General features: G+C 32.8%; 1 long non-coding RNA gene across 1 annotated transcript; it reads left to right on the top strand.

The window, feature by feature from the left end:
• Window positions 1–271: 271 nt before the first annotated feature.
• On the top strand, window positions 272–2,714 carry LOC147909642 (uncharacterized). Its single transcript, XR_015545201.1, has 2 exons — window positions 272–1,808; window positions 1,949–2,714. It is a non-coding gene; the product is annotated as an uncharacterized LOC147909642 (long non-coding RNA).
• The last annotated feature ends 3,286 nt before the right edge of the window (window positions 2,715–6,000 follow it).

Below are 6,000 nucleotides of genomic sequence, written 5' to 3'. Positions count from 1 at the left end.
ATATATACACATACATACATATACATACATTATATATATATATGTATATGTTATTTTATATATATGCATCAATAATTACTAAATAAAATGTATGTAAAAGAACAGTATAATTAAATAATTATCTCATTTGTATTTATATGTAAATAATATGGTATGTTCTTGTTTAGGAAGAAATTATTTCAACAAAATTGAACTAAGTAATATCATATTTATTTTATTATTTTTCCTCTCAAAGAACAAACTTTGACTAGGGCACGTTTTGATGATATGGGCCTGAGTAGGTCGATAATTCAGATCATTTCTATGGTTCAGCGACGCACTTTTCATGACAGCGCCGCTGTCGGAATATCGCGGAACTAAAATACTGCTCAGTTTCATGGCTTCACGTCAATTTCACTTGTAATATACAAACGAAATTTTTGGATGCACCTTTCTCTTAAACTAAAACTCCTACCGCGTTTCTAAAAGCATGGGATTGTTCGTTTAGGTTTTCTACAATACGCTAGCTACTTTTCATGAACGTGCAAGATCTGAAACTCTTATATGCAACACATATTGTGATGTGTTGACTACAGAAGCCGATAACAAAACTGTAAGTCTTTAATTTTTTTTCGTTTTTCGTATTCAAATGTAGCTGGCGCTTTGCGTTGTTGTCGATACTTTAATTGTGGAGAAGGATTTTTCAGTCCATAAACACAGTTATGAGAAAGGTGCTTTTAAAATTTAATGATAAAACAGGACACTCCAGCATCCCCTTAAGATGGGTCGAGGCCACATTGTGAGCCATCCTACGAATTCGCGCGGCGCGGCTTAACTGCATATTGGCTTAGACATTTTCTTTTCTAATTCTAAAAACTACAGTGAGTATCTCAAAATGGTAAGAATTTTTTATTTCCTTTGATCCATTCTCCACCCCCAATGTGGCCCCGACCTATCTTAAGAGACACCCTGTATAACAACTGAGTGTAATATATAAATTAAAATTGAATAATGTGAAGTATAAAGAATTGAGTTATGTCGAATGTGGACTTCACTTTAAAACGTCTGACAAGCAAGAGCTGTTTTATTCTACACGATGACACATTTTATTATTATTGATTTTAATTCAATAAATTATTCTGTATAAATTAATAAGATAGTCGTTAAAGGAAATCTCGATCTGTCGTATATTTTTTATAAAATCATTGACTGAGCTGGATTTTTGATAACAACCGATTAGTAAAATACTTTTATTAATTCGGACTTCAAACTTCTAATTAGATATCTATTTTGATCTGTAACATCTAAATGAAGAAATAAGTATGTAAGATTAGCCTAGGGCGATAATTTTTATTATTGTATTATTGTAAATTCGTTGACTTTGTAAGGGGTTATTTAAAAATGTTGTTATATATTTCACTGAGGAAGACTTTGTAAGACAAAATGTTTGAGAAACCTTTATTGCATTGTACTTATTTAATTAAAAAACGATTTTTATTTTATGAATAACTATAATTGCTCGTTTAAAAAAGCCTTGACTTATTAATTATATTGCGTGCATGTATACCAGCCTATTTTATATACATTAATTGTATAATGACTGGCGTTTATACATGGTTTATCTAACAATCGACCACTGTTATAATACTCCTTAATTATGCTTTTTCTTATTCGCAATTCTGACTTCTGCAATAATACATGACCATTATGCAACATATCATGCGTTGTTCACATGTAAATATAGGACATCTCATTCGCTGTCATTATATATTTATGTAATAGCTTGTATTTTTGTAATTGCATTAAGGACTTAAATCGTTGGTTGAAATGTACGTATATGCACGGTTGTTAAATATTAATAAAAAATTCTTCGCGCATCGTTAACAGCATTAGATTTTAAGTGCAATTTTTGTTTCCTTTTTTTACATTAGATTTATCTTTAGAGCAATATTTATCCTATACAATATAGGCCTATACAGATATGCTGACGCGTCATGGAGGCATAGAGGATAGAAAAAACTACAAGCTACTATTTCATGGTCTGTGGAAATATCGTTCAATGAAGAAGCTGCAAACAATCCGTTGTTGTTTTATTCTCATATGAAACAGAGTATATTGCACTAAGTGAAGCCATCAGAGAAGGACGTTACATATAGACTTTATGCAAATTCTTCAATCTGGATGTAGAAGGCTATGATATGTACAAGGACAATATGTTATTGCTGCAGCATCAAACACTGAGTCAAGAAGAGGAAAGTCGATAGACATAAGATATCACTCGGTGAGACAAGCTGTAAGAAAAGAAGAAGTTTAAGTACGTTAAAAGCCAGAACAACCTTGCCTATGTCAGCAAGGTTGTCTCGGCTACTAACAAAGCCACTGGCAACGGTGAAGAAAAATTGGAGTCATTAATCTGTTAAAGACCAAAATTTGAAGGGGAATGTGGAAATCCGTAAATTTGTCTCTATTTGCATTTAATTTTACCGCGCATGCGTATTTTACTAGAATCATATATCTATGTATCTATTTTTTGTTCCTCCATTTTTGTATATGGCAGCGTTCGCGAGCGCGTCACTCTGTATCTTATTATCGCGCTATCTATTCGATTAATAAGTTCGGTTCTTTTTCGATTCTCGAAGCTTCCGTCATCTTACCTCCTGTAAGAGAGAGTCCGCCTTTTTGATCGCATGTAAAGAAAATTTTTTGAGTTATATTAAACTGTGCGTAAATTTTAACTCTTAAGTGAGTTTATTCAACGTCCCTTTCCTTCTCTTGAAGTATCAACGCCAATAAAACGTGAAAATGACCTTATAAGAAAACGTAAAAATGGCATGTCACAGTGCTGATTATGCGTATCGCTGTATGCGCGTATTTGTGTATCGAAATCCGATAAATCGCTGATGTTCCAATCGAAGATGTTAAAATGGAACATCAGCGATATCGGTCGAATTTTTCGATACGCGAATACGCGCGTACAGCGGTACGTGTCATGACACTCTCAGAATATTCTTATTTAGCTCTATTTGGACATAAAAGATTTCGGTATTTTTTTTAACAATAAACAGTATATAGTGTATGTTAACTTCACTTATATTTATTTATAAAAAATAATTTTGATACACATTTACTTTATATGAGAACGAAGCATACATACATTACATATTACAACAAAACACATAAGGATCATATTACAACGGAACATAATAAAAATAAAGAACATAATAATTTTAGACTGATAATAATGAATGTATTATAGGAAAAGATATCCACTCTTTATCCACGGCTATTGGTAAAAGTATATACATTTTGCAATAATATCTTTGTAAGACCATATGTGAGAAACTAGAGGAACTCATAAAACACAACGGTTGCAACACTCCTTCGATGTGAGAAAAATATATAATATTTTTAATAATACTTTAAAATATAAACTCGAATCATATTCATCTTAGAGAAGTAATGATATTAATATGTCAAATGACATATTAATAATATTGCAGATAATAAGGTGACATAAAATAATAGTTACAGTAACATTTCAAATAATTGATTAAAAACAACCTATTAAAAACATATTAAAAACATCTCTAAAGTGACGTTATTATTATGTCAGAATACTCACGTTTTTTAAACATCAATTGTTGGGAATATAACATTTAAGACATCACGTTTAAGTAATCACCATTTATCGACATGAAAATCACTCCACTTTACTACTTAGGATAATATTGTTTGTGTTTAACCAGTCCAATGCACGACGTCAGCTTATGTCTTTCTATTATACATATCTATATGAGTAGGGTGGATAGGCCGATTCTAACTCAGGTCCTCCATGAGGTGTGGAGATGAGGAACGTGAGTGGGAGGGGGGGGGGAGTCCCGCGGTGACGTCACGGAGGAGAGAGACGTCATCGGAGATGACATCAAAGGAGATGACATCGAAGGAGATGACATTAGGAGAGATAGGAAGGAGGAGGGGACGTAATAGTCGGCTGTGTTCCAAATTGTTCGCCAGCGCTGGCAACACTGTCAACACCGTTCCAAAAATCATCGTAGCACACTGTCGCAGTGCTTCGAGAGAGTAAAAACGTCACTAATTTTGTCGTCTTGCTGCGGTTGCTATGACTGAAGAGATGAGGCAATTACAGCATCCAAGATAGCGAATATCATTCCAATTTGAAATGCGTATTCGCATCAACTGCATGCTTTCTAAAATTGGAACGCTGTTGATAACATGTTTTTATGACGACATATCTGCAGCGCTAGCAATCAATTTTGAAATACAGCCATCACTAGGCTAGGGAAATGACGTCACAAGGGAGGAGGAAAAGGGGATGACGTCACAGGCGGTGATGTTGTTAGGCTAGAGAGGTGACGTCACGAGGCAATGATAAGTGGGGATGATGGTACTGGATGCGGGGAAATTATGTAGCAGGAAATTACGTCGCGGAATCCGCGTCGCGGTCCGTCGGGATAGCATTACGCGAGATGAATGATTGGACACGGTCCGCCGCCGCCTCAAGGAACGGAGAGAGACCTAACCGCTCGTCGTATTTACCGTTTATAATTACCACTTATATTTACCATTTTATACTTACTATCTTTTTTCTCTTACGCGTCGTCATCTTCTTCTAGCACGCAAAGTATTTTTTTAATATAATTATTTTATGTAATTTACTTTATTTTATTTTATTTTATTTCTTTTTTATTTAATGATTCGAAGAGTGTGAATCTAATGCACAATAATAATAGTGCGATGTGTGATATCGTCGAGCGCGATGATGCGCATATAATGTGATACTTCGAAGAAAGAAGGAAGGAAGGAAGGGAAGAAGGAATAATTGCGAATATTAAGATTTGATTTTATTTAAATCATTTATATTTATCACACTTACCATTTATACGTATCGTCTTTCTGTCTCCCTTTGCAACTTTCTATTCCTCTCTCTACGAGCCTTTTCCAACAACTATTCGCACGCAAAAATATTCTTTATTCTATCAAATTAATTATATATTTATTTATTTAAATATAATTTTTAATTTAACAAAATTTAATTTAATTTGTAATCTTAACTTCATTATACAATCGTAGTTTACTAATAAACTTTTAATGGTACGAGCGTAATGACACTATCGGCACGCGATGATACGCGCGTAATTAATATGTCGCGAAGAAGGATGAAAAGGAGGAACGATTAATTGTGGACTCTGAGATATACCGCTTTAATTATACGTTTATTTATTATATCGAATCATACATAAATTGAAATAACGAAAAAAGATTGAATATACAAATATTTTATAATTTTTTCTTTTTTATAATTGTTCACTAATATGTACATCTCCGTTATCATCGTTGCTTTCATTATCCATGACACTCCTTTTTACATTTTTTACAGAATCTTGTGCTCAAACTCTTCGCAGTTTTCTCTTTTATTTCAATTTTTCGTCAACAAATTATAAATTTTTTCATACAGATTCTTTGTTTCGTTAACAGGTGCATGTCTAAAGGGAAAAGTGTGTGAATAATAATAATAATAATAATAATAATAATAATAATAACAAAAATAAAAAACATAATATTCACAATTCTTTATTATCTACACTGAATTTTCTAGAAAATTTGCACGCCTATAATTTGGTGGATAGTAGCTAGTATATTATCTTCTTCCACTGCTATTGATACTGAGGTAACTCTTTAAATATATACAACACGTAAAAATATATAATAATTTACCCCGCATGGTAACTATTCACTTTTAAATGTTTCGAGCACCAACTATTAATGCGAGTTAGCACATTGCGGAAATCGAGTTCCCGAAATGTAATAGACAATTATGGTTAGCCATTTTTACATAGATCAATTTTCGGCGAAGGGTCCTTGCGGATATTTATATGTCTATTTTCGGTCAATGATATCAAAAATGCAAGTAATGTAATTTTGTTAGCTTAATATACGAAATTTTTCAAGGACACAAGAATTTTAGACACATCCAATTATGAAATTATTAATATAATTTAA

This window comes from Acromyrmex echinatior, chromosome 5, assembly GCF_024713525.1.
Source record: "Acromyrmex echinatior isolate Ae372 chromosome 5, ASM2471352v2, whole genome shotgun sequence".
NCBI classification, from domain to species: domain Eukaryota; kingdom Metazoa; phylum Arthropoda; class Insecta; order Hymenoptera; family Formicidae; genus Acromyrmex; species Acromyrmex echinatior.
Note: the sequence above shows the minus strand (reverse complement) of the source record. Positions and strands in the feature narration are given on the sequence as shown.